Source organism: Podarcis filfolensis (genome assembly GCF_964270895.1).
Source record: "Podarcis filfolensis genome assembly, chromosome: 1".
In the NCBI taxonomy this organism is placed as follows: Eukaryota; Metazoa; Chordata; class Lepidosauria; order Squamata; family Lacertidae; genus Podarcis; species Podarcis filfolensis.
The window spans coordinates 430,646-457,567 of record NC_139604.1 but is presented as its reverse complement, the minus strand read 5'-3'; the positions used below and the strand labels follow the sequence as shown (position 1 = coordinate 457,567).

General features: G+C 41.3%; 1 protein-coding gene across 4 annotated transcripts in view; it reads right to left on the bottom strand.

Annotated features, from left to right (window-relative positions):
- MAP2 (microtubule associated protein 2) overlaps window positions 1-26,922 on the bottom strand; it is a 314,133-nt gene that overhangs the window by 163,011 nt on the left and 124,200 nt on the right. For 2 of the 4 annotated variants that reach the window (XM_083625907.1, XM_083625908.1), the window contains exons 1-2: window positions 6,287-6,570; window positions 5,870-5,933 (exon numbers count right to left, since the gene is read on the bottom strand). The gene's annotated coding sequence lies outside the window, so the exon portion shown is untranslated. Of the gene's footprint in view, window positions 1-5,869; window positions 5,934-6,286; window positions 6,571-26,922 lie in introns of those variants that run through there. The other 2 variants (XM_083625910.1, XM_083625909.1) reach the window with 2 other exon arrangements.

Sequence of the window (26,922 nt, the reverse complement as noted above, 5' to 3'; positions counted from 1 at the left end):
CGAGCCAAGCCCTTGCGGGGAGGCAATAGAGGGAACTGCCCCAAACATGGTGGGACCCACATTAACACTGATTAAGAGTACACTCCAAGGGCAAGAGAGAAGGAAGGGGTGACTTGGTAGCTCAATGAAAGTCAGCCCCCAAGCCCTCTAGAGTTTTTAAAAAGAACCTACCGAGAGTGAGTTCTAGGGGGCAAGACTTCTTACACTCATTACTGTCATCTTGTTAGTAGCAATAAGGCAATCTATCTGACTGCAAACACTCAAGTCACCTGTTCCCACAGGAAATAATGAAATGAACACAACATAAAACAATTAATGGTTTTTTTCATTAAAAAAAAATCGAGTAGTAACCAAAAACAATCAGCTTGAAATATGTACAGTAATATCATGACTTCCCACCTGCAGCAGACATGAGATACAACATGCAACAGGAGCAACACGGTTCTCATTTTCTATTAGATCAATATTTATCGCATGCTTATAGTTGATCCCTATTAGAATATGTGTGTAGCTTTACTTCTGACTAGTTTTCTGGTATGGATGCCGACAAACAGATTTACCCTCTATTTGTCCACAAGATCAGCAGCTTTTGCTAAAACCTTTCATGTCTAGAATTGGTTGTTTCTGTAACACAAGGGAGAATTGCAAGGTTAATCATCATTGCAATAGTTATCCTAAAAAGCAGTAAGTGCCATAGGATCTGCTGTTGCATGGCCTGACATTATCATTTATCTGTCCCCCACCCCCCTGCTAAAAGCCTAGTGGAGACTTTTACGCCTCCTTTGCCAGTGCTGCAGCAAAAACTTGCATGATGTCATCAAGTGCAACCAGTAAACAGTAGCAGTCCCTGAATCACAAGTTTGGAACTCCTTTGGAATGAATCCCGGCAGAAACTGCTGTTTCAGCTTGTTGCTTGTGGATGGTGCAGGGTAAAATTTTAAAATGTGAAGATAAATCATTGGTGTTCAGCCTTTGACAAATGGATGAGAACTTCAGGCACATTCCTAATTCATGCCTTTCCAGTGTCGAAAAATATAACAAATAAAAATGTTTGTAGAGGTCTCTGGTGGGGGACGTCAACACCCAAAACAAATAGGGAATATTTCTGAGGCATTTTAAATTCCCACACCAGCCAGGCACCTGCCCACAAAAGCCAGACAACAAGTGTAGGGGTTGTAGAGCCAATAGGAGCAATATATATTTAAAGCTATCTATTTTTATTTTTATTTTGAAGATAGGGTAAATTATTGAAAATATAATACTGCAGTGGGTTACTTTTTGTCCTGTGGGTTTTGTTGGTAACTTTCCTATGTAGTTTAGATTGTTTGGCAAATGGAAATCAATTTTTAGAAAGCCAGGTTTAGAAATAATGCTAGATTGACTGGGTGAGAATGAGCATATGACAAAACAAAACCCTAAATTGCTGTGGTTCCGCAGCCATAGTAGCAAAATGTGTATGAGCTACTAGCTAGAATTCCTTGATTTAAATCTTATCTCAGCCTGCACTGGGTGGATTTAAGAAAGCTAAACTTCACCTACCCAACTGACATTTGAGGATAATAATTTTGGTCTGGCCCAAGACAAGGAGTAGGATTTTGATTTGAGAGAGCTAAGTCCAACTGCCTTAATGTGGCTCTGCTCTCTGTTTTCATTTTAGTCAGCAGGTGAGAGGATTCAATGTCTAAATGGTTCCACATACTAAAAAAGAAAAGAAAAACAATGCTCCCTCTACATGTCAGACCTCTATATGTCATACCTAGCATGTCAGAGAGGGGCAGGTTAGGCCTCCCCTCTATCTACATGGCTAAGATTAGAATTTGGAGGAAAACCTATGTTTATCTTATTACCAATTCAAAGACTGGTGCTGAACCCACTGTGCTTTTCACCTTATTCCTTCCTAGTACTCTTTGCTTCTCACCCTCTGTCTCATCTTTGGGTCAGAATAATAATTATTTTTTGCTCATCTCAGCAGATGATAGTGGGGAATGAGATGGGGGTTCCAGTAAGGAATATGGCAGAAGATGTAGCTTCTATGAGCCTAGCAGCAGCCACCTCCTCTGCATTTTATTTATTTATTGCAAATATTTATAAGTCACAGCCAAAATGTGGAACACCAAAACCAACTTTTCCCTGTAGAAGCAACTACGTAAAATCAATACTATCAAGAAGACAAACGGTAGCTTGGACACAGTAAGGGGATGCACCTCATCCCTCCCCAAAGGAATGGACAAAAAGGTGACAATTCACCTGTTGATGCAAGGACAGTAATGTTGGGGCATGATGCATCTCAGACAAGGAGGTACTAGCAATAGTAGAGGTAGACTTACGATGGCAGCTCTACCTGGGGCACCTTTTTAAAACAAACAAACAAACACAACAACAACCTCATTGTGCTGTAAAGCACTTTGGAAATGTAAAGCTGTGTCATTAACACAGACAGTTTTTCCGGGTCATGTGGCCAGCATGACTAAGCCGCTTCTGGCGAACCAGAGCAGTGCACGGAAACGTTGTTTACCTTCCCGCCGGAGCGGTACCTATTTATCTACTTGCACTTTGACGTGCTTTCGAACTGCTAGGTTGGCAGGAGCTGGGACCAAACAACGGGAGCTCACCCCATCGCGGGGATTCGAACCGCCAACCTTCCGATCAGCAAGTCCTAGGCTCTGTGGTTTAGACCACAGCACCACCCGCGTCCCTTAACAAACAGTAGTAGAAGTCATATAGTCAAAATCTAGTTCCATGCAATCAAGCCAGTGGTAATGCCTCGCCCCTGATTTGCCTTGGAATGACACCTCCACCTCTATTTTCTTTGGCTCCAAAGAAACGATCAACGGCAGGATGAACAACAGCTCCAACTTAGCGATCTTTGGCAGTGCCCAGGACCTCTTCTGGTTGCTCTGCCTGAATGAACTCCAATCTGCCTGCTCTTTGCCTTTAGCTGTACCCCTGATCAAAGAATGCTACCAATGTCCCAGCATGCAACTATCCAATGAGGAAGCATTAACTCAGAAAAAGTAAAACATAACTTAGGACATTCAGCTATAGCTTCCGAGCAGCCATTTTTCATTATCATGGAAGCACATTTTCAGTTGTCAGCATCACAATAGCTGTCACTTTATCTACTGAGAGCCTGAGTTGCATGTTGTTATTGTTTATGATTACATTTATTCATTACTCATGACACAAAACATTTCAAAGCAACTTACAACGTTAAGTTGTTACATTTATGGTATGTTATCTTTATGGGGCAAAATCATCTGGGGGGACACTTGAGATGTCTTGCATGGAGGAATATTTCAACTGTGTGTGAAATGTCCCTTACTTTTCAAGCATTAGAGTGCCAGTTTTCTAAACAATTCTTTGAAGAATGGAACTTACAAAAAAGCATAGCTAGCCATACTTTCCATTGATCATGCTGGCTAGATTTTCAAGAAAGAAGAGACTTTTAAGGTCAACAATTCAAAGGCATTGTCACAGTAAATATTACCAAATGAAGAGTCCAGTTTGAACCCCTCAGAGCAAAGATACAAGCTACATGCAACTAATGTGGATTCCTGCAACCCAAGTTGACCTCTTTAAAGAGGAAATAGTGGCTTCTGGAGTGGGTGATCAGGAGGAGAGAGGTAGCAGGTGAACTTCCCAGTCCAATCATTCTCCCAAGTGGCACCCCACATCACAGAGCTTCAAATGCTTGTGGAAGAGCCTCTTTTTCTATCAACAGCAGAGGCACTATATCATGTTTCTATGAGTGGTGGCAGGCCATTAGACCTCAGCAAACAAGATTATTAGCCAGATTTAAAAGCCAACACTGAAATACATGCAATATTAAATGGCAAAAGAACTGCATGGAACAACAAAGAGCATTTTATGTGTACTTAACTTTTTATATCTCATAAGATCTTGTGATAACGTCCCTCCACTTTGTTCAGCAGAAGGATTTGCACCTGTAACTTCCATACCTCGTACCTATACCCATTTTATTGTGCATAATAATCGTGGGGTTGCCATGTTTCAACAAGTGAAAATCTGGACACAAAAGTTGTTGGCCTTTTTTTGTTTTGTCCGTTGGCCAAAGTTGTTGAGCTATTTTTAAGGAAATTTGCCAAAATCTGACAAAGAGATCTAAGTGAGCAAAGGGTACAATCCACACGTGGTCTGAAACATGAACTGAATGGCAGAAGGTCCCCAGCATCTCAAAGGAGAGAGCAACTCATGTGTGGAGAAGGGCTATCGTTACATGGCAGAGCACATGGTCTGCAGGAAGAAGGGGCCCAGATTGCAGGTCCTGGGAAAGGCCTCTGCCAGAGATCCTGCAGAGCTGATGCCATTCAGGGGAGACCATAGTAAGCAATGTCTGATTCACTATAAAGCAGCTTCCCGTGTTCATATTCTTTTAAAAAACCAGGTAAACGTAAAGATGACAAGGTGCTGCAATTAAGGCAACAAATAGCAGAGGAAAATGAACACAAAGAGCAGAATGTGCGTTTGAAGCCTAGTTGCATTTTGATCTCTCCTAAATATATAGTTGACATTGGGGGGAGGTAATTAGTATATAAAACAATACGATAGATTCAGATTCAGGCAGACAACAGTTAAGAACTTAACATGTGAAGCACACAGACGGGCATGCAGACACACAACACACATACATTGAACACACAAACACGTGCATGCCATTTGACATAATGTATCACACTCAACTTTGGGTTACAGAGAAATACAGCCAATCTTGATACTTTGGCAATTGCACTTATGTGACATATGTGTTTGCAAACATACTTTTTCATGTGAATGTGTGAAAAAAACATTATGTGACTACATTAAGGTGAACATGGGACATGGACTATATTTACAGAACCTTAGGTAAAGGTGAAGTGACCACCAACCCCCCCCCACAAAAAAAACCCCACAGACTGAGAGGGTGCCCAGAACAGATTAGGCCCCATTCAAAACCCAAACAAAAAAGAACAGGTCCCAGATTCTGTGTTATGGAGTATTGTATTAGATGTATTCCAGAGGGAGAGAAAGAAAGAGACACATTTTGCTTTCTTTTCTCAGTATCTCATGCAGATGGCTGCAAAGTGTTGTTACAGCAACGAAAAAGGAATGAGTGGAAGGCAGGATAATATATGTATATTCTGATGTGTCTCAGCAACAAAATGTTCTGCAGCTTTTGTGGCAACATGTAGGCGTAGCCTCTTATAAGCTGAATGGCTTGATGGGGGGGGTAGAAAAGGGATGCATTTACTGTATCCTCACATCCCTACCCAATAAAGATACAGCATGAAAATCAATGGCAAGGATACATGTATCTCTTAGTTACAATAGCGGGGGGGGTGTTTAACAAAAACAGACTTTTCCCTCCCTAGAAACAAACACGGCTCTGTCTGTATGTGGCAGACTCTACCTACTGAAACAAGCCAAGGTATTTAATCCCTTATGTACTCCTTTACACAGAACTGCAACCACAGTTAATTTTTAGGGAGAATGGTTCCCCCACTCTTAATACCCTTTATCTAGAATGGTTGAGAATAAAGGGCTGAATAATGTTGGTGCTTGTTTTGTTTGTCCAGCTCTGACAGGTGATCGAGAAAAGCAAAGGTTTTTAGTTGTTGTTTTTTACTTTGAGGCAACCCCAGTGGCCAAAATGACTGAGCTTATGTCTCCACGCATCAAGTAGTTTTAAAGAATGCAGCCATCACAATGAACTTCCACAATGGTACTCCATGGCCAAGCCGAAATGCCCAAGAAAAGCTATAGTACTGTGTATCAGAATAGAATAAAAAGTCGTATGCAAAAGATCGCCTGTGAATGAAACACCCACTCCGCTGTGTGAGTACAGACAGGTGAAAAACGAGCTGTGCCTTACCTTTTGTCTGCAAGCAAGTCAAACCCAAGGAGTGTGTCTGGTTAGAAAGAAAAGGCTGGAGAATCTGCAAAATAACACACACATACACACACACACTTAATATTATTACACTGGAAAAGTATTATCCTCCATTTCTGTACTAAAAGCACCCATTTAGTTTAAAATGCAACCCAAAAATGCATGCAAAATTTCCCCCCTCAAAAAACCCCACCCATATACCAAAGCAATTAAATAAATGCATGAAATGCAAGCATATATATACCCTATGCCTTCCATACAGAGCCTGCATTCATCTAGTATTTGCAAATTCTGCACCTAATATATAGCCAGAAGGGCTTCTGTAGATCAGCATATTGCAGGTATTTAAAAAGACACACATAAAGCTGATGGTAAAACAAAAAGGGGAAAAAACATTACCAGCTCCTGTGCTGCAATACCAACAAAGGCATATCCTTAAATAACTGCAGCATAACCATTCTCCCAGAGTATTAGTATCCGTGAGCTCTCTGTCTATCTCCAGACAGACACAGTCTGCCAGCCACCAGCTTGCAGCTTCCGTATGTGTGTCGGGGAAGAGGAAAACTGCAAATCAGATGAAGTCCCCGCAGTGGTGAAAAGGAAAAGAGGCCGAGTGGGAGACACAGAGGGAGCTCGCTGGCCACAGAATTTTCCAGAATGACGGCAAGGCAGCCAGCTCCGCCATCACTCACTTACAATAGGATGCTGCACTTGCCTCAGCTTAAGCCGTCTATCAAAAGGGTTCCTGGTATCGAATGCCAGACAAGCATTTTAATTGCAACCAACCAAAACATGTCCTTGGTAATCAGGCCTCTAATCCCAGGAAAACCATCAACCGGTTTCCTTTTGTGTCACTGCCAAATGTACACACAGGCAACAGAATACTAAAATTTATATGAATCCATTTTTAAAAAATAAAATGTTTTACATGCAGTAATATGTGTGCTGCTGAAAAAACAGATCTCTTCGGATTATAAATGCAAAGTTACTACAGCATGCACACTACCCACCCACACACACACACACACACACACACACATTCCTTTGTATCTTCCAAACACTTTTTTTAACTTCTCAAAGAAATGGGAAGCTTCCTTGTAAGAGAAAATATACTGTACGCTCAGGCATTATTTTGGCTTTCAAAGAAAGATATCATGCTACAAGTAAAAGGTGCAATTACATTTCTGCTATAAACCAGGCTTTGCCACCATAGCTAATGACACAAATGTACTAGCTGAGCCACAAATTCTCTGCTGTGGATTGGAAACATCAGCAGAAATATTATATACAAGCAAATGAAAACCATGCAACAGAATGACACTTTCGAAAGTTTTGCAGCATGAGCTGCCTAACTGAACTACGTGAGAGTATGGAAGCGTAAAATGTTATGGTTGACCCAAACCCTGTTAATTTGCTTTTTTAAATATAGTGAACACAGAAGGTGACAGAGAGTGCTCCAAGGGCAGCTGAGTTCATAACCATGCCTTGTTTACTCATAAATAAATCTCATTATGTCTGATAGGAATACTAAGCGGGCATAGGAATGCAGCTCTGAATATGTGTGTAATGATTAATCTCAAAAGTACAAATGAATAATTGTCAGGTTACTGGAAGATGTTACAGAAAGATTATTTTCTGGTAAATATCTGTTATGCATCCCAGGTCTTGTTCCTGGGAAGTCAAGAGGAAATAATGTGGAGACACATACAGACCTATAAACACTAATTTGGGAGTAAATTCCACTTCCAAATAAAAATTCTTATGATTTAACTGTAAAAATATTTTCATAAGTTGTGCTAAGGTAGGGTTGCCATATTTCAAAAGACAAAAGTTGTTGAGTTTTTCATGGGTTGCCATGACATTGTTAGCAATTTCCGCCCGGATACTGCTTTCAACTGCAGTATTTTGGATACATCTGGGACATTCCGGACGTATGGCAACCCTAAAAGGGTAAAGCTATAAATTCTGACATACACACAGCTATTGCTAGAAAAATAAGTTGTGTGCCCAGTTGCTCTCGCTCAACAAGAGCACTGGACAATAAAATAGTAATAATGTCAAATGCCTTAGAAGTTACTAAGCAAAATGTTGTTGGCAAGGTGGGAAGAGAAACACGTGCTTTTATTGAGTTCTTCCTTTTTCCAGTTAAAGAAAACAGTTCCATATAAATCAGCAGGGTCGACAATACCTCATAATGTGAAAAACAACAACACATTCAGTGTATGGAGCCTAACTGACAGTTTTTGACACAAACATTGTTCTATTAACATGCATATAGCATAACAACAGTGTAAGAGTGCAATAATAATGGGTTATGAAATACTTGTAGCAACAACAAACCTCACAGACCTTGAAACTTTGGCACATGCGAGGTGGGAAGCCTATACACAATCATAGTTCACAGCTGCATGAGTGGGTGCAACTTTTTGTCATTGAAGGTGCCAGAGAGATGACACCTTCCCCTTTTCTTGGTTCAGGTAGGTAGCCCTGTTGGTCTGACATAGTCGAAATAAATTAAAAAATTATTTTAAAAATTTAAAAATCCAGTGGCACCTTAGAAACCACAAAGCCTAGGACTTGCCGATCAGAAGGTCGGCGGTTCGAATCCCCGCAAGGACGGGGTGAGCTCCCGTTGCTCGGTCCTGGCTCCTGCCAACCTAGCAGTTCGAAAGCACATCAAAGTACAAGTAGATAAATAGGTACCACTCCGGCGGGAAGGTAAACGGCGTTTCCGTGTGCTGCTCTGGTTCACCAGAAGCGTCTTAGTCATGCTGGCCACATGACCCGGAAGCTGTACGCCGGCTCCCTCAGCCAGTAAAGCGAGATGAGCGCCGCAACCCCAGAGTCGGCCACGACTGGACCTAATGGTCAGGGGTCCCTTTACCTTTACCTATTCTGCCTTGGTCAGACCACACCTCGAATACTGTGTCCAGTTCTGGGCACCACAATTTAAGAAGGATGTTGACAAGCATGAGGAGGGCAGAGGAGGGCAACCAAGATGATCAAGGTCTGGAAACCAAGCCTTATGAGGAATGATTGAGGGAGCTGGGTATGTTTAGCCTGGAAAAGAGGAGACTGAGAGGAGATATGACAGCCATCTTCAAATATCCTGCATATGTCACATGAAAGAGAGAACAAGCTTGCTTTCTCCTGCTCTGGAGGGTAGCACGTGAACCAATGGCTTCAAGGTACAAGAAAGGAGATTCTGACTAAATAACTTTATCAGGAATAACTTTCAGACAGTAAGAGCTGGTTGAGAGTGGAACAGACTCCCACAAAATGTGGTAGATACTCCTTCATTGGAGGTTTTTAAGCAGAGGTTGGGTGGCTATAGGTCAAGATAACTTAACTGAGATTCCTGCACTGCAGGGGGCTGGACTAGATGACCCTCAGGTTTCTTTGAACTCTACAGTTCTATGATTCTACTGACAAACAGCACCTCTTTCCTGTCTCGACTGAGCCTTCCGCACCCAGTCCTTAAGCGACTCCAGACAATCAATAGTTTAAAGCTTATGCAGCCTCCTTGGCATTGCTTGAGAAGGAGAGAGAGAGAGAGAGAGAGAGAGAGAGAGAGAGAGAGAGAGAGAGAGATACCCGCCCCCCGCCCAGCTCTGGATGGGAACTATAACTTAAGACAGTTAAACACACCAATAGTCTGCTCTACTGCATCAGGGGGGTGGGGGAGGAAGAGATTTTGCTGTGAGGACAGTTAAGGCAGAAGCTGTAGCTATTAAGCATCTCTATGGTTACTGGTATAGGAAAAAAATCACCCTTTTTTAAAACAAAATGAGCAATGGGGGAGAGGAGCAAAGGATGACTTCAGCTAGTACAGTCACCCTCAGCAGGTATGGGGGGAGGGGGAGGAAGCACAAATAAAATTCAGGAGCTTTAGAAAAAAAAAATCATTCTGGAAATTTTTCCAGTGGAATAAAGGACTGCTGTTCTTCCCCTTCTAATGTTTCCTTACAGAGAGCCAACATGGAAGTATCTCATCAGCCCATCTCATTTTGGCAGTACGTCTGTTCATGCTCTTCAGAATTGGATTGCCTGTTGCTTTGAACTTGACTGAACCTCCCAGATTGTGTTGTATTGTCAGCACATTGCATCATCTTGCTCATACCCATGCAGCCCCTTTTCTTAGCTACTGACGGAGCAAAGAGCATCTGTCTTTCTGTGAATCTGATGGCCTTAGCTTTAAATATACATATATATTGTTTCTTTTTTCCACACAACTTGGGACAGTGAGTGGTCTCTTTTTTTTAACCTGCTTACATTAAAGTTGAGATAAGTAGATATTGTGGATTAACTGATACACCAGCGTTAGCAAAAACAAAAAATACTTGTATACTGGTGACACAAGGGACAAGTGCAGCAGTCAAACTCCCTGGATCTTGGGTCATGCTATGCACATGAAAGACCATATGCCTTGAAGTGTTAGTTAATTTGTCACCCTATGTTTAATTTATTTAAGAGTAATAAAAAAATATTTGCACTAACAAGTAACCTTGCCATCCTGTTCACGAATTTCAAGTTCTTCCCAGCTGTGGGTCCTATCCAGCAATGCTGTTCCACTTACACATCGGAGCTTTTCCCTCCTAGTTACCCTTCAAAGCCTACTTCAGAGAGTTGGAGGACACCCCAGGGTAGATTTTTGAGGGCATGCAAGGAGAAGAGAGGTAGTTCCACTGTGCATGACAAACTCCACACATGCAGTGTTAGAAACTTAGAACAAGCTTAGAGATTGTTCAAATCGTAAGTGGTGCATGAATGCTTTTAAATGAATAAATATTTTCTCCGCACCTTTGGCTGGTGTATCAACAGTAACCAACTGTACTTCTCTCTAGCTGCCACAAACCAACCTTGAGGTGGTGGCTCGAGGTAAAACCTTGAGACCACTTCCTACTCATCTTCCACTATAGTCCCTCGGATCAACCAGGAACACTCCCTGGATGATCCCAGCTACACATCCAGTTCACAGAGCAAAGAGGCAGGAAATGGGATCTGCAATGGCTACGTAACAAATATTGGTTTCCTCCTCTCTGGAGCCTGAAAGTGAGTGTCTTAGTCAGAAGTGTGCTAAGAACTGTTTCTTTGAGCAAGATGGTTAATTGTTCATAGAACTGAGTTGGAAGAGACCCTGAGCGTCATTTAGTCCAACCCCTGCAATGCAGGAATCTCAACACGGGTTCCCCTATCCAATCTGAAGCCATACCAGACCCTGCTTAGGTTTGCAAATGTGCTGTCAGTTTTAATTGTTTTAGCATTCGGTTTTGCCTTGCTTTTATTGCTATTTGTATTTGTTTAGCAAACTGCAAGCCATCTGAGACTTTAGGACAGTCTGGGCTAGAAATCAGAATGAAAAATGAAGACGTATATAGGTAAAAATTTACAAGGGGTATTACCAGAGAGCATCATCTCAATTCCCCCCTCACTTTTGTATCTCAGTTGCCATCTTGTATGGGACATTTAGTTGGCAAGAGCTGGCTATCCTGAGCAGGGTGTGTTTATAGGACCAGTTGTCATGGAAAAGAGAGCATCCTGGCCCTCTGTGCTTTGAGCTATGAAAACGTTGGGATGCACAAATGGCAAAATTTTCCACAGCCTCATTCAATCAGCACAACACCCTGCCAGAAATGACAATTCTAAGCCCTATCCATTCTGAAGGAAATCAGCCCTGAGTGCTCACTGGAAGGACAGATCATGAAGCTGAGGCTCCAAGACTTTGGCCACCTCATGAGAAGAGAAGACTCCCTGGAAAAGACCCTGATGTTGGGAAAGATGGGGGGGAACAAGGAGAAGGGGATGGCAGAGGACAAGGTAGTTGGACAGTGTTCTTGAAGCTACCAGCATGAATTTGACCAAACTGCGGAAGGCAGTGGAAGACAGGAGTGCCTGGCGTGCTCTGGTCCATGGGGTCACGAAGAGGCGGACACGACTAAACAACAAAAGCCCTGAAATCTTGCCTCAAAACATACCCTTCCTGTATCTGGTACCTCTAGGCAGGACAGCAACAGATGAAGAGAGAAAGTCCTTTTCAACTGCCACCTGATTCCCCCCCCCCCATATAACTGGTCCATGCCCTTTGTTGGGGGAAACCTCTGCCCATTCCCTGTCCCTCCTGAAGGTGTCAATCAAGATGCCCACTCCATCCCCTATTCTCCCCATTTCACCTTATCCTGGCACTGAGGATTTCATTCCCTCTTTCCCACTGATGCATTCTTGGGAGTTCATAAGAAAGGTTATGGTTTTTTGTTTTGTTAAAAAAATCCTCTCTCTCTTTCCTTCCACAGTGCTTTCAGCTTTCTCTCCCCCTTTCCCCTGTACATTGCATTACTGTGCAGCTGTTTTTGGCCCAGTGTCACCCCATCCTACTCTGGTACAGCTATCAAGGGTAGACTCGTAATTTGCCTTTTCAGGGTGGCGGAGAAAACCCACTGAAATTTTCTCTGTTTCTCTCCCCCGGTAGCTTAAAGGGGTGCTCCACAACCTAGACCAAGTTCCTAACCTTACCTATGCCGTGCACCTCATGTTTTGGTCAAATACGCTTCGTTTCTGGGCATTTCTACCCTTACTGACCAGGTCCACACAGGGAAAATGCTACCTTAACATCAGGCTTAAATTCACCCACCCTCTCCCAGTAATACAGGTTCCAGAAGGGCTTACTCCCTGAACACAGGAAAATAATAGGTCAGCTGCCAATGACAAATGTGTAGTATTCAAGATACAAAATGCCACTCTTCAGGCAAAAGGTTTAATGCTCTTAACACAAGCAAAGTGGTGCCTATTTTGTATCTCTTATGAGATGATGAAGGAAGCAACTATATACTAAATTAATAAAGATGTAAATTAGGTTACTTATGAGTAGCTAGTTTCGGTAATGAGCATATTTGTCCACTGGGAACAATGCTGAGAGACTCATTCAATTTGCATTAGGCCACTGTAACATTTTCTCTTAAATTACTTTTTAGCAAAAAGGGTTTATCTGCTTCTCATTCTTTCACAACTGGGGACATTTAAAAAGGGTACACAGAAATGGTATTTGTACCCTCACTCTAGGCATATACTTAGAAGTTCCAATGCTTTCAAAGGAACTTTATTCTGAAGATGTACGTTTAAGATTGCATCAAGATTACATTTGGATAATTATTTACATCCAAAATCAGACAAATATATTTGAAGTGAGGAACCTGTCAATAAAGAAATGCACAGCTGTGAAGCCAAACCAACACATACAGACTCTGAATGAGCATACCTGAACTCAGATGATTGACTCAAATGAAATCTGCACTTGGGGGCTTTTGGAATAACTTTAGGGGGCAGGATATGTCTTAAGACATCTATTCCTTGCAAGCCTCTCAGCCATTATGCTAACAGAATATCATTCACGGGTAACAATTCATACAGGGGAACTGCTTTTCTTGCTCTTAGTTTTGTACTAAAGCACCAAGCTTTGTAATCTTTCATGACACTTTCATGAGTGCATGCTCTTATTTCGTTGACACCAGAAGTCTGGGATCAGACTATAATAGGGGTAAGCAACTGAAAATCTGAAGGGTACATCCTGGCACAGAAGTTTCTAATGTGCGTGGGCAGAGTGGCAGATGTGACGGAAACATCGGGGGCAGCATGTCCTGTTTTGCCACTTGAGGAAAACGGGAAGTGCCACACTGCTCCCACCACTACCTGCCTGCTCCTCTGCCACTGCTTGCTCTGCCGCCACAGGCCCTGCATCTGCCCAGCATTTGCCGCTGGTGGAGATGCAGATTTCAGGCAAGATCGCATCCATTTGTGACGAGATCCCATTCAAATCACATAAGCACTTGTGTGCACTCTACAAGATCTCACGAGATCCTCTCCCAAAATGGACACAATCATGCCTGAAATCATCAGTGCCCGGGTTTGTTTGCTTTTCTGTCTGAAGCTGTGGTCTCACCCTGCCGAATGGCTGGGCCGAAAACAGCAGCAGCTTTGAAATGGGAGGCCATTTTCAAACACCCACTCCACTTCCTTCTCAACAGGCCAATGGGGGGTGGGGGGCTTCCAAATGGGAAATTACATAAGATCTGCAGACCAGGGGCCTTATCCAGAAGAAAAACATACAAATGTGGTACAGGGACATGGTTACATATTCCTGAGCATCTCAGCTTGCAAGCTTTCCAATGGTTGTGTATAGCTGTGTTTTCTCCACAACGAGCCCTTTGCTCTGTATGAGAAAAGCCCTTGCTGTTCTCTAGAATTAGAAAACCGAAAAGAAATTATGCAATCTAGTAAAAATAGAAAATAAGAAAAAATATTCAGATTTATTCCATTTGCACAATGAAGACAAGTCCCAGAATTCTGCATTTTGCGGTTCAGATTTAGACTGCAGAATTTTATTTTAAAGGAGCCTTCCTAGAATTACACATTCCATTAATAAAATGTGAGTGAAAGTAGCAGTGGAAACACAGATTTGCCACTTTCACATACAATTTCTCTCTCCCTCCCACTTGTTAAAGCCTGAATTGAGACAAAGCTTTGCACTGTGTGTTGCATTTTACATCAAAGGATATAATAAAATAGCCCTGCTGCTTGTCAGTTCCATTTATACAAAGTTATAATTATGTTTTATTAATCCCTTTGTTGAGTTTCACAAGTTATTTCTTTGAGACTCTAGCTATTTCTTATAAGATTTTAAATTTGTAAATAAAAAAATTGATCTAAATGTCTGAAAGGAATTAATTTTGTTTATTTTAAGTTAGTTCCTAGGTCTCAGTTACAATACTTCATTTAAAGTTTAAACTGATTCGTGGTTTTTATGGTTTTCCCCAAGGAAATCTGAACACAATTCTCTGAGAAGAATTCTCAGAATTTTCATAAAACTGCAATTTCCAGAATTCTTTAAAGGAATTCATGATAGTTAGCCACATGGATTGTCTGTGCAGGAAGGTAGTATATAAATTAGGCTTTTGTGTCCTCTGTGTTTGTGTAGTAATAATGAGGCGACTTCACATTGTCTACAGCAATGTCTACCTACATCCTCAGTCCTGGCCGGACTGCTGAAGAGTTAGAACTGGTATAATACACAACTGAAGTACTCCAAGTGCGATAAAAGCCTCATTCATACAACTTGTTGTGTACATTTGTGTTCCACTATCCTCTTTTTCTGTCCCACTGGCTTGTAACTATTCACTTTCTTTTTTTGTTGTTCCCAACAGTCCTGTGTGTGTACAAATTTTGGGGCTTTCTCTGTTAAACCACTCAGATGGTAGTGCTTTGAGGAGCCCCCCCCAGTCTGGGACTGGCACAATATTAATACCTTTCTAACATACATATCATTAAGGAGTGAAAAGGATATTGTACTGAGAAGTGTGAAAGCAATATAATTATGTTGCTGTAGCAGGGAAGGAGCTATACTCAGGGGTGCCAGAAGAAAATATGAGCAAGGGAGACTATTTCCAAGAGTAAGCCCCACTCGCTACAGCTTCAGCTACTAGTTGTAGTGTAAAGAAATATACTTGTTAAAGGAGAGTCCATGTAGTCAAGCCTAGGCATTCAAAATAGGTTATTTAGCTCCAAGTATTACCACATGCCATGCTGGCTCTCTATTAATAGTTTCAAACAAAGGGCTCTATTGTAACGAAAGCTAAAATGGCCTTTACTCTTTTAAAAGAGTTTATAAATGATTAATCACTTAATATTTTAAATAGGATAAAATAGAGTATAGCTTTCATAAAATACAGCAGGACGGCTAGCATACAGTCACTAAATTTGGTGGCCTCTGCTAAGTTCTCTGGATAAAATAAAGATATTACACAGATGGAACGAATCCCAGTTCTATCAACAACATAGTTTTATCAGTCACATCTATTATCATGTGAAGGGAGGGCTAGCAGTTTTTTTCCTTCCATCAATAAATGTAACAGCCTTGATTGCAGGTGTGCTGAATCCACCTACAGTGCAGCAAGAAACTCTAATTTCAATTGGCTGAGCTGCTGTGATGGAATGGACTGTTCTGTTTCTCAGGAAACTATTCTGTAGGGCTAAGACTGTGTACTGTGGGTAGCAAGCCAGAAGGCAAACAAGCTGGGGGCTGGGAGGCTGGGGGCCAAGACAAGAGGGCACAGCATTGCTAGGTCTATTCTAGACCCTGGCAGAGGAATTCTACCTGTTATGGATTGTCACCGCAGCACTTTGACAGCTGGGCAATCTAAAAGAAGGCAATGAGGGTGGAAAAGAAAGTCCTTTGGGTGCAGGGTTGTAGTTTAGACCAGCGAGGGACTGGACCCAAATTCGTGAGTTTTTGAAACAGGAAATATCTGATCAGAGATTCACAAAAACAACAGGACCATTGAACATTCCTGGCTTGATGCCTTAATCTTTTGGGGAAAGTATTTCCAGAGATATTTCCAGCACACTGAACAGAAAGCTTCTTCATTTCGTAGCTCTTTTCAAAGACTCCAATGAAAGCTGATAAGGGATTCAAAGGTATTGTTGGCCATAAATACTAAATAGTCACAGCCTGTAAATGCTGGGTAGAAAACTATCAAGATGTTTCGATTTTAGAACAAAATAATAAGAACGCTGCCTCAAAAAGGGCATGTAGATTCTAGCCCAAAAATGGAAACAAGAAGAATTACCGTCGATGGAAGAATGGAGAATGAAGTTAATGGCATACACAGAACTTGATAAATTAACAGGAAGGATCCAATGCCTACGAGACCACAGATTCACTGAAGACTGGAGTAAATTTGTAGACTATTTGAAAAGTATTTGCGATGAACAATTAACGTTTGTAGGTTTGCAAGAGGCTCTGGGAAAATAATATTAGAAATATTGTAAAAAAGGGAATAAGAGGGAGGAGGTTTTTAACAAAAGGCAATATTAGATTAAGAAATGCGGAAGGAGGATTAAAACGGAGGATTTGCAGAAGAGCTGAGGGAAGTCCAAAAAATGTATCTGTGAAAAACTGTGTTATGTGTTTTTATATTTTTGTATTGCAAAATGAATAAAAATAATTTATTTAAAAAAGGGCATGTAGAGATTATGCTGTGGGTAACACTATTTAATCTAATTGGTTTTTTCCAATTACGCTGATATTCTAGAGACAATATAATCATCATCATAAAGATGCCTAGGGGTTGTCCAATAGCACGGACAGCCCCACCAAACATTCAGTGGTGGCTTTTACCATCAAAATGATTCAATTAAGTGATCACAAGTGATCACAAATCTCTCAACATTTTAGAGGTTAAGTGTTTTACAAGTGGAGCTTACTTTATTTTAAGCATTTATAGCTATTGAACAGTAGGCCTCTGTTCATCTACAATTTGCTGCTTGGAGTATTTTTTTCTGAATTTTACCCATTCTGAGCTGTTGAGTACAGGGAGAGCTAGATAACACATAAATAAATAAATAAATAAATAACAACATTTGAACTTTCTGCTGCAAACTTGCATTTCCCATAACAATCTCTTCAACAACTGCACCATGCACAAGTTTTTGCTCACCAGAAACTGAGCGGTACATTGAACACTTGCCTGTCTTCAATGGCAGAGAAAGCAACAGCATGGGCAGTCAGAGTCAGTGACAGGCAGAATCACTGGCAGATGGAGCCAGCTAGTTGTAGGTTAGTCTCCATCCTCCTCCCTGCTGAGCTCTACAAGGGCAAAAGAACTGAGACGTCACCAGCAGGGCAGGTTGTCTAAGAAGACAGGCAAGTGGGGCTGGCAGAATAGGTTGGTGGGACACTGTTCTGTTTGCCCTCATGGAGCAGCCTCCACTGTCTGAATAGGATATAAGAAGCATATGGGTGTGACTAAAACACCCAGGGATTTCATATCCTAATAAACAAGAATTTGTTTGGATTAGCACTGACTCCCCTGTGTTCCCACATGATATACTGGAAGTGCAAGTTATTCACCCATCTGCCTGAATGTAATGTTCAAAGTCATCCTCAATTCAAAGATGTTAATGAGTGGTTAAGAAGATGAAATGATAAGTGGAAACTTAAAGTAATGAAATGGAAAATGACAAGGAGGAAGGGAGGGCGCTCTGGCTGCATAGCAAGGTAATATTCCTGTGTTGACTTGTGAAATTATCTCTCCAGGGCAGTAGAGGAAAGACTGGGTTTTTTATGAGAGCAATGGTTAATATATTTTAAAAAAAAAAAACAGAGCAAAAAGAATTGAGCACCCGAACTAATAGTTTCTTCTGTCTTCAGTTTTAATGGTTTTGCACCTCACTTTATCACAACAGAGAATTTAGCACTGAACCATTTCAGAAGGCGTTAGAGGCTTCTTAACTCACGCCGGCGTTTTGTTCCAGATGAAAAAGTATAATATATGGCTGTGAAGTGCTAGGATTGCAACTAATTTCAATTCTGGAATGTGAGAAGGAACGCAGGGGGAGGAGACAGCAATAACATGGTATACATCCCTCATTTTGAATGTCTGGATTATAATTATATTTTTAGAAAAAAACATTATTGATGAGTGGAGATTGCTGAACTTCTTTTTTGCCCTGTCATTGCTCCTCCCCTATTCTCCCCTTGTATTGCCAATGTTTAATTTTAAAATATTTTTAAGAAAGGGTTATATCCAACAGAGAGAAAAGAACAGACGGGGAAGGGAGAAGCCATACCAAAGCTTTGTATCACCCAGCTATCATTAGTGACCTGACTCATATCACTCTCACAGAAATCAAAGGTTGAAGTTGCAAAAAGGCAGTGATGTTGACGGAAGCTAGGCACCACCTGGAGACGAAATCTCTTGACAGCCTATCCCCAATTTCCAGGACTGAGCAGGTGTTTGCCATCTGAGCATGCTGTGAGTTGGGTGGGGAGCTAATTGCTCAGCCTATATGTGCACATTTCAGTTGGGTTCCCAGTTTTCAATATGCTGATACATAATTTCAGGGCTCAAGGCTTTTGGGGTGTTTTATTTTAAAAAAACCTGAATTATTTTTGCTGCAATACATGATGTAGTAGAAAGAGAAAATACCAGCTATGGCATCTGTGATTTGCACTGCCCTCTGCAGTTTCAATTCAGAGAAACTGTCTTAAACCAATGTAGAAAACTTCCCATTATCTACTTTCCTATGGACAAGCCAAGAAAAACTTTTTTTTTGTCTTCTCAAATTTGAAAGAATATGATAATCTGAAAAGAATCTGACATTTTTGCTTTTATTTTTTACCTGGAAGCTGAATTGTTGCCTTAAGAACACATAAAAAAACCTTGTACAAAATCTATGTCTCAGCAACTTAAGTAAAAAATGGTGAAGACCCATCCAAATCACAACTGATTCTGGCATTCCAACAACCTTATGTATTGAGCTGGAATCCCAAGACCCCAAGTTGTGTAGTATCAAGGGATAAGTCCAATGTGGAAAAGGCCAAACAGTCTGCTGATTCCAAGGACAAGAAAGAAGCCTTGAGAGGTTGCTAACACTGCAGTCCATTAAATACATAAAACATTGTTTCTAATGCATTGAACACTCACAGCTGTACCCTATATCAGTGGTTTTCAACCAGTGTACCGCGGCATCCTGGGGTGCCTTGAATGATATTGAGGGGTGCCGCAGGCAACAATGGCCTCTGTACCCCTCGAGTCTCTGCCTCCCAAAGGCATGCACAGCTGTTTATTGCAGCAGCCCTGGCTACAAGCTACCCAGCTTCTGGGGCTGGCCAGTGGGTGCTGGTTGCCAGGAGCTGAGGTGGCCTTGAGTAAGCAAGCAAGCAGGCAAGGGAGCCCAGCCAGCTAGTCCACCAGCCCTTGCTGTTGGGAATGGACAGACAAGTGAGGAGGCACCTCTCTTTGGGGTGGGTGGGGGCACCTCAGAGACCAGGGGCGGAAATAGTGGGTGCCTGGAGGACTCCTAAGGAGAGGGGAGAGGAGAGGAAGCTGAGGGAACCCACCACAAGGGAGGGTGTTCAAAAAAGGGTGAGAGGCTGCCAGCTCTGCAGGCACCACAGTAAGAATGTAGTTGGTCAAGGAAGACCTGGACTCAAAAAGGTTGAAAACCTCAGTCCTATATGGTAGAATACCAAGATGTTTTCATTCTTAGAAGCTGATTGAACCCATTTTAAGAACCAGTTGTTGCATCACATCAAAAGTCCTCTACCTTCCTGCCAGAAAAACAACCTGTCAGAAGAATAGCATTTGAGCCGCAATGGGTCAGTGTGTCTGGCTATTAACCAGAAGGTTGGTGGTTTGATCCCACAAGGGGACAGCTGTGGGCAGGATTCCTGCACTGTAGGGAGTTAGAGGAGATGACCCTCAGGATCCCTTCCAACTCTACAATTCTATGATCCTAATTCCCATGGGGAGGGTGGCTGGCTACCTCAAATTGAAGGCTGAAAACTGTAGGCTAGGGCTGGATCTATACAGATATTTTTAAAATGCTATGGGAAAAAATGCTATGGGGCGGGGGGAGAAAGGCTCCCAAGGCAATCTGCCATTGGCTTTGGATTCTGCTCTACAGCACCATCTGGTGTTACATTTTTATAACACTTTTTAACATTATAAACTGACCAGTGTAGCTGAGTCCATCACTCACAAACTAGGCTCTTTGTTTATAGGACCTTGCCCTATGCCTGGATATTTGACAGCTTTCAAATCAACATCAACATGTACTTTTTCCCCCTCGGGAAGGAAGGTGGCAAGGAACATTGGGGCCTAAGAGTAACAAAGGATCAAAATTACAAATGTATATGCATTTTGTACAGTTTAATGCTGAAATTCTCACTTTGGAAAAAGGGACGCAGGATGATAAGCTAACGCTCCAGCCATAGCTTGTGTGTTGGCAACCTGATGATTAGCTGATATTCCTTAAAGGGTTTGGATTGGGGCCTGGCTCTGACAAGTGATTCTTAAAGCGGAATCATGAAATTGCTACCAAGAGTGTTTTTAGTGAGTTTGCTATGGAAACACCAATTCCATGAGGTAAAAATCTAAAATCTGAAGTGGCTTCACATTTATAGCTGTGGGTAAAAATATAAATACCGGTCTGTACCGCTCTTAAATCCCAGCAGTTGCCAAGTGTGTCAGAACAGTTGAGACGCTATAACTGATGTGCCACAAAACAATATGAATTATTAAGGGACAGATACCCAATTTAAAATATATCTAACTCCGTCTCTGTGGAGTTCCTAAATCTCACATACTGTTTATATAGCGCTTTAGGGTGGGAATAATTTCACATGCTTTATTTCAGTAATCTGACAACAGCCCTGCTGAGGGCATGCCCCCCACCCTCAAACAATGAACTGTTATACAGCAACATGGAGCAAGTGCTGTGTCTCCCTTCCAAGCTTTTCCTGGAGCAGCACAATCAATGCCTTGTCAGTTTCACAAACCATGCAGAAGTAGATACTCTTGAGTTTGACCATTTGGCTTTGAATGATTCTCTGATTTATACGCTGCATAATCGGTGGTTCTTATTGGAATACCAAACTGCACTGCTGTGCTGAACCAAATAATGACTGAAGAAAAACAAGGAACAGTATTCATGAACTTTTTAACAATAATGAATTTAGATTTGGGTATTCAGCCTGCACGTAGAAAGCTAGATGCTAAACTAACGTTTTAGTTTCATACTCATCTGCAATATGAAGGAAATTAACCTGTGTTTGAATGGAACATGACATAGTTGAAGTAAAAATTCACTTAAATTTTAACTGTGACTTATAAAATCACAGCTTGGCACAGATGTGGGGGGGGGGGAATAAATAAATAAAATGAGAGTGGAGTGTGTATACTCTCAATTTACTTATTTCCCAACATACCCCCGCACAGCTGTTGTCGTGGGGTTACCTGGCTTTAGGCAGATGGTGCAAGAGCTCTGAAAGCATCCCAGAGCCATCACACTACCTTCCCAAAGCCCATTCTGAGGGTTCCTGGCTCTACATGTTTTTGCATTTATGTGTGGACTAAGATGCGAGTTACCTGCATTTCTTTTATGAGTTAATTGGCTGATTGATTACCACAATTATGACTTATCTATTAACCTTATCTGCTCTTTCCCTTGCAAGAATAGTTAGCAATTCTCCTCCCATCACCCTTTGGGAAACTAAGACTGAATGGGAAACTAAGCTCAACACCTTCATATAAGAACAAAAAAAATCTAAATGCAGCATCCTGAAATGCAGCTTGAATTATGATGTTTACACACGACTTGTAATGTTACCATATATATTTGAATGTACAGGCCTGTTTTAGTTTTCTGGGGTCCATGTGTTGACATGGGCTAAGTAAGTACACTGTGTTGGGGAGAAAATATTGAACAAAAGCCCTTACATTTTGGCAAGCTAGAAAACACACCAATAAATCAAAATAAGAACAGAATTTACATAGACCTGGCTTATGCTATTAATGAGCAGATTTGTTTGTCATTATTATTATTGCTATTGGTACATTTCTATGGAAAGGTTCAGGAAATTCCTCACTAGTGATGCAAGTTTCTTCCAGTTTTACCAAGCCTGAAAAAAACGGAATTGCAGTACAGTACAGCTTTCAGTGCTCAAATTAGTTAAGAAACTATAATAAATTTCTGTTCCCTTCAGGGGCTTTTTCACTGATTTGAAATTAATGTACTACTGAAATAAATAAAAACAACATTTTTAAAAAAATAAGGAAGTTCCAAACTTAAGACCCAACAAAAGCGCTTGCGCTCTCTCTCTCTCTCTCTCTCTCTCTCTCTCTCTCTCTCACACACACACACACACACACACACAAACCTGACTATTCTCTGAAAAGTTAAGCTTATGAGCCATAATCTCTCGAAAAATATAAGACACAATGGAGCCAACATGGGACTTTTGCATATTTTTGTAAGATACAGGAAGAAGCAAATAACCTTATTTCAGAACCATTTATATTTTACTATCTGGATAACAGAGATAGGAGGCTGTGAAATTTCTGCTATCTTGCAGGGGGTAGGGTGACCGGGTGAGCTCAATTTAATAGTGACAAAAATTGTGGGAGAGGTGAGTAACATGTTACATCACTGCCAGTTCTGAACTGGCTAGCCAAATCAGAGGATGGAACAAATAAGTTGGGAGGTTGTGGACTCTCCTTCACTGGAGGTATTTAAGCAGAGGTTGGATGGCCATCTGTCATAGATGCTTTAGCGGAGATTCCTGCATTGCAGGTGGCTGGACTAGATGACCCTTGGGTCCCTCCAACTCTATGATTCTATGATTTTAAGTCGTGAATGCAGTTGATGGACCAGCATTAGTATTACCTGAGCCTTGGCCTTCTAAGATCCTTGACCTTCTGTAAAACCCCTATTAACAGCAATAGTCCGTAACAGTGGCAAGTAGATGCTACACGTTTTAATTAGGGCTGTAAGTAACCAAAGCATTCTCCCTCCATTTTCCCAATCTCCACAATTTGGTTGTGCAGATCCTATGGGTTTAATTACCTGTATCTGTCAGGGGGGGGGCAGCTTTTTTTCTGAAACTGCACTCTTGTCAGGGCAGGCAAGTCACTGCCTCTCTTGGCTATCAACCAAACACCTCTAATCTCTCCATTACTGAGAAATGGAGAGCTTGCGAAATTTCAGCAGACAGCCAACAGAACCTGATAGAATTAACTCACTCCTCCTTTCTTGCCTCCTAACCCTTCCTTGCCGCCATGTTTTCCTCTGTGTCAGAAATATATGTGACTGAAAGGGAACTTGGCCAATTTTTGATTTAAAAACTATTGATAACAAGGGCAAAACCAGCAGGTGGAACCAAGGATGGCCAGAGGGCAGAGCGAAGGAGTGCCAGGATTGGAACATAACAAAATCTGGGGGGTTTGGAGAAGAGACAAAGCAAAATAAGGCAATTTTAGGTATATGGCCACAAGAACAAACCTCTTTTGTCAGATTGGCTCTAAACAACAACCTGCTTTTAAAACCTGGTTACATGCCAGAATGTAATTTTACTAATCGGACTAGTAGACTAATAGATAAATGCCTTTTCACAAGGAGAAACGCCATCTATGAGCTGATGAGGTAAAGATGCTATCCTAATTCTTGCATTGTGTACAATGTTGTGGTTCTCCACGAACATACTAGAATAGCTGGACTTTTTCCAATGTAAAGCTCTCTTTTTTTCATTATCAAATCACGTCCACAAAGTTGTCAGAGCACCACAAGTTAGATCAATTCAAACATCACCCCAAACAATGGCTAAGGCAGCTTAAGTGTGGGTTTGGCATGATGTCCGGTTGGACAAGTCATGGTTTGACATCAGCCCACAATCAAGAAACAGAAACCATGATTTGAAAAAAAAATGACAAAGCATAATTGCAGTTGTCATTTTACTTCCAGTGGCCACAGAGATACAAGAGGGACGTTATGAAGCTCCGTAGATGGAAATCAAAAGCACAGAAGCTGCTCTAAGCCAAAGAGTGGCATGTTTCACATGACATGGCAAATGAATTTATGGCTTATTGGGACTGGCACAAATGTGGGGCTTACAGGAGAGTAGCTCTCAGTTGAGCTAAACCAAATTTTAGCTTAGTTTACATCAATGGTAAGACAAACTTTGGCTTACCAGGAACAAGTCAGCAAGTTGGTACTCGGTGAGAAAAGTGCAGCCCATTTCCTCCTCATCTGTTCTTGCTGCTGCTGCACTACCTGAAGCTAAGCTATGCTTTGTCTTAGTGTTATGTGTGAACCAAAGCTCATCGTTTATCTCACTCTAAACAAACCACAATCTATAAATCAGGATTTATTCTCGCCTTATCACTTCTAGTTTATTTGAAGGAGACAAGATCTCCAATCTGATGCTGAAAAATGTTATACAGTATACGACTAGAAAATTATAACTATGGGGAGGATTCAACTAAGTTGTTGCATGTGCAAATAGAGGGGGTGGTGACTCCCACCCCTGCCCACCCCAAAAAAATCTGCTCTGGAAAATTGGAGGGGAGATAGAATAGGTTTAGGGGGCACACAGAGGCTGCATGAGGAGAGGTGAAAAACACCCACTGCAAAAGTGGATTTTATTTCCCTCATGAATACTCTACAAGTACAGACATCTTGGGATTATTGTCAAGGAACATGGCTTGGATTTAGCTGCCCCAATCTACTTAGCATATTAATCAAACACATCCCTTACACCGAGGATGTTTTGACACTTTTATTTTAAAAATGGCTTAACTTTTAGCAGATTGAATGTGCGTCTATTTGTCTCCAGCAAAACTCTCAATGTTAAAATTAAGTTCTAAATCAGATAACGGTACTATGATATACTAAGGTGTCATGCACACAATCTTGCCAATCCAAAGATGCTTAACTCCTGACCTTCAGGTATGGTTTACAGACTTTAGTATCAGATTCTTCTGGTGTAACAGATAAAACTGAAGTTTGATGACCAGGCAGGTCACAGCTCAATAATGGTAGCCCTGGCCACGAAGCAAAATCAGTCGTTCTATGCTCCATCTGTTTAAATGTCTATCTGTGCACCTGTTTCAACTTTTCTTTTCTTTTCTGCTCTCACAATCCCTGGTATAATTAATGGGTAGTAGTTATTTGACACAATTTTTCTGGTACTGCACTAAATGAAAATTATTGCAACAAAAAATAGAGGCAGATCTAAGGCTTTTGCATTTTGAAAAGGAGAGTAGCCATTTCTTCATTGTCCCAGTTAATGCCTCGCTTTGGCATGGTTTACAAAAAACCTTCCCAAATCAGCATCTCTTAAGACAGTCACATTTTGCAGGTGAGCCTTCACTTAAGATCAAACTTGGGGAAGAACTCTCTTTAAAAAACAACAACCCTAAACTGACTTACTACCCCGCAATACTTTGTGACATTCAGTAGATTCTAAGAAAAGCATTAAGTTCCTGCCAGTGCTTTTTTTTTTATTGTGGATCAGCTACTTTCTTTCTGTATATAAGCAAAACTTTGGTCTGTGTAACACATACCAGAAATTAATTTTCATTGCCAGTAACAGCAATGTACTAAATCATAGCAGTATTGAATCCATGGCTGATTCCACTTTGCCCTAATATTTTATGAACCCTCACTGCTCACTGTCAACCTTTTCTCATGACCTCATATATCTCTGACAGAAGCAGCACTTTGTTAATCAGCCACTTCTGTTTTAGAGTTTCATTTCTCAGCCTCCAAGGTTCCCCTCGTGTCCCTAGGTTCCTCACCAGGCTCACCGGAAAAACATTGCCAGTGTTTTCATAAATTTAAACATTCTTTTTTTTTTTAGTGTAAATTACCTCCAGATATTGTTGGACTCCAACTCCCAATGGCCCCAGTTTACATGACTAATGGTCAGAGATGATGGATGTTGTAGTACAGCAACAGCTAAAGAGCCACAGGTTCTCTACACCGCTTTCAGAGTAAAGGGTGGGGTTAGCTAAATTAACATGACATCATTCAAATATCCCAGAAGAAAATACACCATGCCATACCTGGCATAGTGAGGCAAATGCAGAGCAAACCTGGGCTTACTGCATATTATTTTTTGCAGAAAACAAACCATGAGTGCCAATTCACCCATTAGGAGAAACCCACCTCTTGCCTGCATTTCCCCAGCTAGAGACAGGCAGGAATGGTGGAGGATTCTGTGATTTCAGCAGCATGACCCTGCACACTGTTTATTTATTTTTGTATACCGCCCTTCATCTCAGGGTGGTTCACAGCATGAAAATACAAGATAAAAACACAAAATGCCTACATGTGAATAGGGTCAGACTGTGTAAATGCCATATTATTCCGGGCTTCTAGTAAACCAACTGATTGGTGGTCAGTTTTAATTGAGAGACGGGTTACAAATCATATTTGGGATGCATCTGTTATACTTACAGCTCCATATAAGATGCAGAAAAGATGCATCTTCTCTTATTTGTGAAGTTTTGTATCTCACAAAAGGTTGGGAAACGTAGGTAATGTCAAACATCACACCAAACCAGATTTTTATTCCTACTCCTCCATATTTATTTACTCCTATTGGTGCATTGAATACAGAGGCAACTAAATATTCATGAGCAGACAAAGATAGACAAACTTTATTTGCATTAGCCAATGGCCATAGCTACATAAAACAAGCAATA